Source organism: Phyllopteryx taeniolatus, chromosome 4 (genome assembly GCF_024500385.1).
Source record: "Phyllopteryx taeniolatus isolate TA_2022b chromosome 4, UOR_Ptae_1.2, whole genome shotgun sequence".
Classification (NCBI taxonomy): domain Eukaryota; kingdom Metazoa; phylum Chordata; class Actinopteri; order Syngnathiformes; family Syngnathidae; genus Phyllopteryx; species Phyllopteryx taeniolatus.
This window is the reverse complement of record NC_084505.1, coordinates 1,049,286-1,058,525: the sequence shown is the minus strand read 5'-3', so window position 1 is coordinate 1,058,525 and position 9,240 is coordinate 1,049,286.

Sequence of the window (9,240 nt, the reverse complement as noted above, 5' to 3'; positions counted from 1 at the left end):
CTTTATACTAGTTACAGGCAGTTTTTTGAGTCCCAAAGCTTTGGTTGGAGTTTTACACACATTTGCAGTTTTTTATTGCTTAAAAACGCTTTTCAGCGCCTGCTGTACACGTTTTCTATTTTGACCAATAACTTCACAAAGGATGCTTTCCCAGTAAAATCTCTGGCTATTTAGAGTAGAACTCTCACCTTTATACTAGTTACAGGCAGTTTTTTGAGTCCCAAAGCTTTGGTTGGAGTTTTACACACATTTGCAGTTTTTTATTGCTTAAAAACGCTTTTCAGCGCCTGCTGTACACGTTTTCTATTTTGACCAATAACTTCACAAAGGATGCTTTCCCAGTAAAATCTCTGGCTATTTAGAGTAGAACTCTCACCTTTATACTAGTTACAGGCAGTTTTTTGAGTCCCAAAGCTTTGGTTGGAGTTTTACACACATTTGCAGTTTTTTATTGCTTAAAAACGCTTTTCAGCGCCTGCTGTACACGTTTTCTATTTTGACCAATAACTTCACAAAGGATGCTTTCCCAGTAAAATCTCTGGCTATTTAGAGTAGAACTCTCACCTTTATACTAGTTACAGGCAGTTTTTTGAGTCCCAAAGCTTTGGTTGGAGTTTTACACACATTTGCAGTTTTTTATTGCTTAAAAACGCTTTTCAGCGCCTGCTGTACACGTTTTCTATTTTGACCAATAACTTCACAAAGGATGCTTTCCCAGTAAAATCTCTGGCTATTTAGAGTAGAACTCTCACCTTTATACTAGTTACAGGCAGTTTTTTGAGTCCCAAAGCTTTGGTTGGAGTTTTACACACATTTGCAGTTTTTTATTGCTTAAAAACGCTTTTCAGCGCCTGCTGTACACGTTTTCTATTTTGACCAATAACTTCAAAAAGGATGCTTTCCCAGTAAAATCTCTGGCTATTTAGAGTAGAACTCTCACCTTTATACTAGTTACAGGCAGTTTTTTGAGTCCCAAAGCTTTGGTTGGAGTTTTACACACATTTGCAGTTTTTTATTGCTTAAAAACGCTTTCAGCGCCTGCTGTACACGTTTTCTATTTTGACCAATAACTTCACAAAGGATGCTTTCCCAGTAAAATCTCTGGCTATTTAGAGTAGAACTCTCACCTTTATACTAGTTACAGGCAGTTTTTTGAGTCCCAAAGCTTTGGTTGGAGTTTTACACACATTTGCAGTTTTTTATTGCTTAAAAACGCTTTTCAGCGCCTGCTGTACACGTTTTCTATTTTGACCAATAACTTCAAAAAGGATGCTTTCCCAGTAAAATCTCTGGCTATTTAGAGTAGAACTCTCACCTTTATACTAGTTACAGGCAGTTTTTTGAGTCCCAAAGCTTTGGTTGGAGTTTTACACACATTTGCAGTTTTTTATTGCTTAAAAACGCTTTTCAGCGCCTGCTGTACACGTTTTCTATTTTGACCAATAACTTCAAAAAGGATGCTTTCCCAGTAAAATCTCTGGCTATTTAGAGTAGAACTCTCACCTTTATACTAGTTACAGGCAGTTTTTTGAGTCCCAAAGCTTTGGTTGGAGTTTTACACACATTTGCAGTTTTTTATTGCTTAAAAACGCTTTTCAGCGCCTGCTGTACACGTTTTCTATTTTGACCAATAACTTCAAAAAGGATGCTTTCCCAGTAAAATCTCTGGCTATTTAGAGTAGAACTCTCACCTTTATACTAGTTACAGGCAGTTTTTTGAGTCCCAAAGCTTTGGTTGGAGTTTTACACACATTTGCAGTTTTTTATTGCTTAAAAACGCTTTTCAGCGCCTGCTGTACACGTTTTCTATTTTGACCAATAACTTCACAAAGGATGCTTTCCCAGTAAAATCTCTGGCTATTTAGAGTAGAACTCTCACCTTTATACTAGTTACAGGCAGTTTTTTGAGTCCCAAAGCTTTGGTTGGAGTTTTACACACATTTGCAGTTTTTTATTGCTTAAAAACGCTTTTCAGCGCCTGCTGTACACGTTTTCTATTTTGACCAATAACTTCACAAAGGATGCTTTCCCAGTAAAATCTCTGGCTATTTAGAGTAGAACTCTCACCTTTATACTAGTTACAGGCAGTTTTTTGAGTCCCAAAGCTTTGGTTGGAGTTTTACACACATTTGCAGTTTTTTATTGCTTAAAAACGCTTTTCAGCGCCTGCTGTACACGTTTTCTATTTTGACCAATAACTTCAAAAAGGATGCTTTCCCAGTAAAATCTCTGGCTATTTAGAGTAGAACTCTCACCTTTATACTAGTTACAGGCAGTTTTTTGAGTCCCAAAGCTTTGGTTGGAGTTTTACACACATTTGCAGTTTTTTATTGCTTAAAAACGCTTTTCAGCGCCTGCTGTACACGTTTTCTATTTTGACCAATAACTTCAAAAAGGATGCTTTCCCAGTAAAATCTCTGGCTATTTAGAGTAGAACTCTCACCTTTATACTAGTTACAGGCAGTTTTTTGAGTCCCAAAGCTTTGGTTGGAGTTTTACACACATTTGCAGTTTTTTATTGCTTAAAAACGCTTTTCAGCGCCTGCTGTACACGTTTTCTATTTTGACCAATAACTTCACAAAGGATGCTTTCCCAGTAAAATCTCTGGCTATTTAGAGTAGAACTCTCACCTTTATACTAGTTACAGGCAGTTTTTTGAGTCCCAAAGCTTTGGTTGGAGTTTTACACACATTTGCAATTTTTTATTGCTTAAAAACGCTTTTTCAGAGCTGCTGTACAACGTTTTCTATTTTGACCAACTACTTCAAAAAGGATGCTTTCCCAGTAAAATCTCTGGCTATTAGGAGTAGAACTCTCACCTTTACACTAGTTACAGGCAGTTTTTTGAATCCCAAAGCTTTGGTTGGAGTTTTACACACATTTGCAGTTTTTTATTGCTTAAAAACGCTTTTCAGGACCTGCTGTACACGTTTTCTATTTTGACCAATAACTTCACAAAGGATGCTTTCCCAGTAAAATCTCTGGCTATTTAGAGTAGAACTCTCACCTTTACACTAGTTACAGGCAGTTTTTTGAATCCCAAAGCTTTGGTTGGAGTTTTACACACATTTGCAGTTTTTTATTGCTTAAAAACGCTTTCCAGGCCTGCTGTACACGTTTTCTATTTTGACCAATAACTTCACAAAGGATGCTTTCCCAGTAAAATCTCTGGCTATTTAGAGTAGAACTCTCACCTTTACACTAGTTACAGGCAGTTTTTTGAATCCCAAAGCTTTGGTTGGAGTTTTACACACATTTGCAGTTTTTTATTGCTTAAAAACGCTTTTCAGGACCTGCTGTACACGTTTTCTATTTTGACCAATAACTTCACAAAGGATGCTTTCCCAGTAAAATCTCTGGCTATTTAGAGTAGAACTCTCACCTTTACACTAGTTACAGGCAGTTTTTTGAATCCCAAAGCTTTGGTTGGAGTTTTACACACATTTGCAGTTTTTTATTGCTTAAAAACGCTTTCAGAGCCTGCTGTACACGTTTTCTATTTTGACCAATAACTTCACAAAGGATGCTTTCCCAGTAAAATCTCTGGCTATTTAGAGTAGAACTCTCACCTTTACACTAGTTACAGGCAGTTTTTTGAATCCCAAAGCTTTGGTTGGAGTTTTACACACATTTGCAGTTTTTTATTGCTTAAAAACGCTTTTCAGGACCTGCTGTACACGTTTTCTATTTTGACCAATAACTTCACAAAGGATGCTTTCCCAGTAAAATCTCTGGCTATTTAGAGTAGAACTCTCACCTTTACACTAGTTACAGGCAGTTTTTTGAATCCCAAAGCTTTGGTTGGAGTTTTACACACATTTGCAGTTTTTTATTGCTTAAAAACGCTTTTCAGGACCTGCTGTACACGTTTTCTATTTTGACCAATAACTTCACAAAGGATGCTTTCCCAGTAAAATCTCTGGCTATTTAGAGTAGAACTCTCACCTTTACACTAGTTACAGGCAGTTTTTTGAATCCCAAAGCTTTGGTTGGAGTTTTACACACATTTGCAGTTTTTTATTGCTTAAAAACGCTTTTCAGGACCTGCTGTACACGTTTTCTATTTTGACCAATAACTTCACAAAGGATGCTTTCCCAGTAAAATCTCTGGCTATTTAGAGTAGAACTCTCACCTTTACACTAGTTACAGGCAGTTTTTTGAATCCCAAAGCTTTGGTTGGAGTTTTACACACATTTGCAGTTTTTTATTGCTTAAAAACGCTTTTCAGGCCTGCTGTACACGTTTTCTATTTTGACCAATAACTTCACAAAGGATGCTTTCCCAGTAAAATCTCTGGCTATTTAGAGTAGAACTCTCACCTTTACACTAGTTACAGGCAGTTTTTTGAATCCCAAAGCTTTGGTTGGAGTTTTACACACATTTGCAGTTTTTTATTGCTTAAAAACGCTTTTCAGCGCCTGCTGTACACGTTTTCTATTTTGACCAATAACTTCACAAAGGATGCTTTCCCAGTAAAATCTCTGGCTATTTAGAGTAGAACTCTCACCTTTACACTAGTTACAGGCAGTTTTTTGAATCCCAAAGCTTTGGTTGGAGTTTTACACACATTTGCAGTTTTTTATTGCTTAAAAACGCTTTCAGGACCTGCTGTACACGTTTTCTATTTTGACCAATAACTTCACAAAGGATGCTTTCCCAGTAAAATCTCTGGCTATTTAGAGTAGAACTCTCACCTTTACACTAGTTACAGGCAGTTTTTTGAATCCCAAAGCTTTGGTTGGAGTTTTACACACATTTGCAGTTTTTTATTGCTTAAAAACGCTTTTCAGCGCCTGCTGTACACGTTTTCTATTTTGACCAATAACTTCACAAAGGATGCTTTCCCAGTAAAATCTCTGGCTATTTAGAGTAGAACTCTCACCTTTACACTAGTTACAGGCAGTTTTTTGAATCCCAAAGCTTTGGTTGGAGTTTTACACACATTTGCAGTTTTTTATTGCTTAAAAACGCTTTTCAGGCCTGCTGTACACGTTTTCTATTTTGACCAATAACTTCACAAAGGATGCTTTCCCAGTAAAATCTCTGGCTATTTAGAGTAGAACTCTCACCTTTACACTAGTTACAGGCAGTTTTTTGAATCCCAAAGCTTTGGTTGGAGTTTTACACACATTTGCAGTTTTTTATTGCTTAAAAACGCTTTTCAGAGCCTGCTGTACACGTTTTCTATTTTGACCAATAACTTCACAAAGGATGCTTTCCCAGTAAAATCTCTGGCTATTTAGAGTAGAACTCTCACCTTTACACTAGTTACAGGCAGTTTTTTGAATCCCAAAGCTTTGGTTGGAGTTTTACACACATTTGCAGTTTTTTATTGCTTAAAAACGCTTTTCAGCGCCTGCTGTACACGTTTTCTATTTTGACCAATAACTTCACAAAGGATGCTTTCCCAGTAAAATCTCTGGCTATTTAGAGTAGAACTCTCACCTTTACACTAGTTACAGGCAGTTTTTTGAATCCCAAAGCTTTGGTTGGAGTTTTACACACATTTGCAGTTTTTTATTGCTTAAAAACGCTTTTCAGGACCTGCTGTACACGTTTTCTATTTTGACCAATAACTTCACAAAGGATGCTTTCCCAGTAAAATCTCTGGCTATTTAGAGTAGAACTCTCACCTTTACACTAGTTACAGGCAGTTTTTTGAATCCCAAAGCTTTGGTTGGAGTTTTACACACATTTGCAGTTTTTTATTGCTTAAAAACGCTTTTCAGCGCCTGCTGTACACGTTTTCTATTTTGACCAATAACTTCACAAAGGATGCTTTCCCAGTAAAATCTCTGGCTATTTAGAGTAGAACTCTCACCTTTACACTAGTTACAGGCAGTTTTTTGAATCCCAAAGCTTTGGTTGGAGTTTTACACACATTTGCAGTTTTTTATTGCTTAAAAACGCTTTTCAGGACCTGCTGTACACGTTTTCTATTTTGACCAATAACTTCACAAAGGATGCTTTCCCAGTAAAATCTCTGGCTATTTAGAGTAGAACTCTCACCTTTACACTAGTTACAGGCAGTTTTTTGAATCCCAAAGCTTTGGTTGGAGTTTTACACACATTTGCAGTTTTTTATTGCTTAAAAACGCTTTTCAGGACCTGCTGTACACGTTTTCTATTTTGACCAATAACTTCACAAAGGATGCTTTCCCAGTAAAATCTCTGGCTATTTAGAGTAGAACTCTCACCTTTACACTAGTTACAGGCAGTTTTTTGAATCCCAAAGCTTTGGTTGGAGTTTTACACACATTTGCAGTTTTTTATTGCTTAAAAACGCTTTTCAGGACCTGCTGTACACGTTTTCTATTTTGACCAATAACTTCACAAAGGATGCTTTCCCAGTAAAATCTCTGGCTATTTAGAGTAGAACTCTCACCTTTACACTAGTTACAGGCAGTTTTTTGAATCCCAAAGCTTTGGTTGGAGTTTTACACACATTTGCAGTTTTTTATTGCTTAAAAACGCTTTTCAGGACCTGCTGTACACGTTTTCTATTTTGACCAATAACTTCACAAAGGATGCTTTCCCAGTAAAATCTCTGGCTATTTAGAGTAGAACTCTCACCTTTACACTAGTTACAGGCAGTTTTTTGAATCCCAAAGCTTTGGTTGGAGTTTTACACACATTTGCAGTTTTTTATTGCTTAAAAACGCTTTTCAGGACCTGCTGTACACGTTTTCTATTTTGACCAATAACTTCACAAAGGATGCTTTCCCAGTAAAATCTCTGGCTATTTAGAGTAGAACTCTCACCTTTACACTAGTTACAGGCAGTTTTTTGAATCCCAAAGCTTTGGTTGGAGTTTTACACACATTTGCAGTTTTTTATTGCTTAAAAACGCTTTTCAGGACCTGCTGTACACGTTTTCTATTTTGACCAATAACTTCACAAAGGATGCTTTCCCAGTAAAATCTCTGGCTATTTAGAGTAGAACTCTCACCTTTACACTAGTTACAGGCAGTTTTTTGAATCCCAAAGCTTTGGTTGGAGTTTTACACACATTTGCAGTTTTTTATTGCTTAAAAACGCTTTTCAGCGCCTGCTGTACACGTTTTCTATTTTGACCAATAACTTCACAAAGGATGCTTTCCCAGTAAAATCTCTGGCTATTTAGAGTAGAACTCTCACCTTTACACTAGTTACAGGCAGTTTTTTGAATCCCAAAGCTTTGGTTGGAGTTTTACACACATTTGCAGTTTTTTATTGCTTAAAAACGCTTTCAGCGCCTGCTGTACACGTTTTCTATTTTGACCAATAACTTCACAAAGGATGCTTTCCCAGTAAAATCTCTGGCTATTTAGAGTAGAACTCTCACCTTTACACTAGTTACAGGCAGTTTTTTGAATCCCAAAGCTTTGGTTGGAGTTTTACACACATTTGCAGTTTTTTATTGCTTAAAAACGCTTTTCAGGCCTGCTGTACACGTTTTCTATTTTGACCAATAACTTCACAAAGGATGCTTTCCCAGTAAAATCTCTGGCTATTTAGAGTAGAACTCTCACCTTTACACTAGTTACAGGCAGTTTTTTGAATCCCAAAGCTTTGGTTGGAGTTTTACACACATTTGCAGTTTTTTATTGCTTAAAAACGCTTTTCAGCGCCTGCTGTACACGTTTTCTATTTTGACCAATAACTTCACAAAGGATGCTTTCCCAGTAAAATCTCTGGCTATTTAGAGTAGAACTCTCACCTTTACACTAGTTACAGGCAGTTTTTTGAATCCCAAAGCTTTGGTTGGAGTTTTACACACATTTGCAGTTTTTTATTGCTTAAAAACGCTTTTCAGGACCTGCTGTACACGTTTTCTATTTTGACCAATAACTTCACAAAGGATGCTTTCCCAGTAAAATCTCTGGCTATTTAGAGTAGAACTCTCACCTTTACACTAGTTACAGGCAGTTTTTTGAATCCCAAAGCTTTGGTTGGAGTTTTACACACATTTGCAGTTTTTTATTGCTTAAAAACGCTTTTCAGCGCCTGCTGTACACGTTTTCTATTTTGACCAATAACTTCACAAAGGATGCTTTCCCAGTAAAATCTCTGGCTATTTAGAGTAGAACTCTCACCTTTACACTAGTTACAGGCAGTTTTTTGAATCCCAAAGCTTTGGTTGGAGTTTTACACACATTTGCAGTTTTTTATTGCTTAAAAACGCTTTTCAGGACCTGCTGTACACGTTTTCTATTTTGACCAATAACTTCACAAAGGATGCTTTCCCAGTAAAATCTCTGGCTATTTAGAGTAGAACTCTCACCTTTACACTAGTTACAGGCAGTTTTTTGAATCCCAAAGCTTTGGTTGGAGTTTTACACACATTTGCAGTTTTTTATTGCTTAAAAACGCTTTTCAGGACCTGCTGTACACGTTTTCTATTTTGACCAATAACTTCACAAAGGATGCTTTCCCAGTAAAATCTCTGGCTATTTAGAGTAGAACTCTCACCTTTACACTAGTTACAGGCAGTTTTTTGAATCCCAAAGCTTTGGTTGGAGTTTTACACACATTTGCAGTTTTTTATTGCTTAAAAACGCTTTTCAGGACCTGCTGTACACGTTTTCTATTTTGACCAATAACTTCACAAAGGATGCTTTCCCAGTAAAATCTCTGGCTATTTAGAGTAGAACTCTCACCTTTACACTAGTTACAGGCAGTTTTTTGAATCCCAAAGCTTTGGTTGGAGTTTTACACACATTTGCAGTTTTTTATTGCTTAAAAACGCTTTTCAGGACCTGCTGTACACGTTTTCTATTTTGACCAATAACTTCACAAAGGATGCTTTCCCAGTAAAATCTCTGGCTATTTAGAGTAGAACTCTCACCTTTACACTAGTTACAGGCAGTTTTTTGAATCCCAAAGCTTTGGTTGGAGTTTTACACACATTTGCAGTTTTTTATTGCTTAAAAACGCTTTTCAGCGCCTGCTGTACACGTTTTCTATTTTGACCAATAACTTCACAAAGGATGCTTTCCCAGTAAAATCTCTGGCTATTTAGAGTAGAACTCTCACCTTTACACTAGTTACAGGCAGTTTTTTGAATCCCAAAGCTTTGGTTGGAGTTTTACACACATTTGCAGTTTTTTATTGCTTAAAAACGCTTTCCAGCGCCTGCTGTACACGTTTTCTATTTTGACCAATAACTTCACAAAGGATGCTTTCCCAGTAAAATCTCTGGCTATTTAGAGTAGAACTCTCACCTTTACACTAGTTACAGGCAGTTTTTTGAATCCCA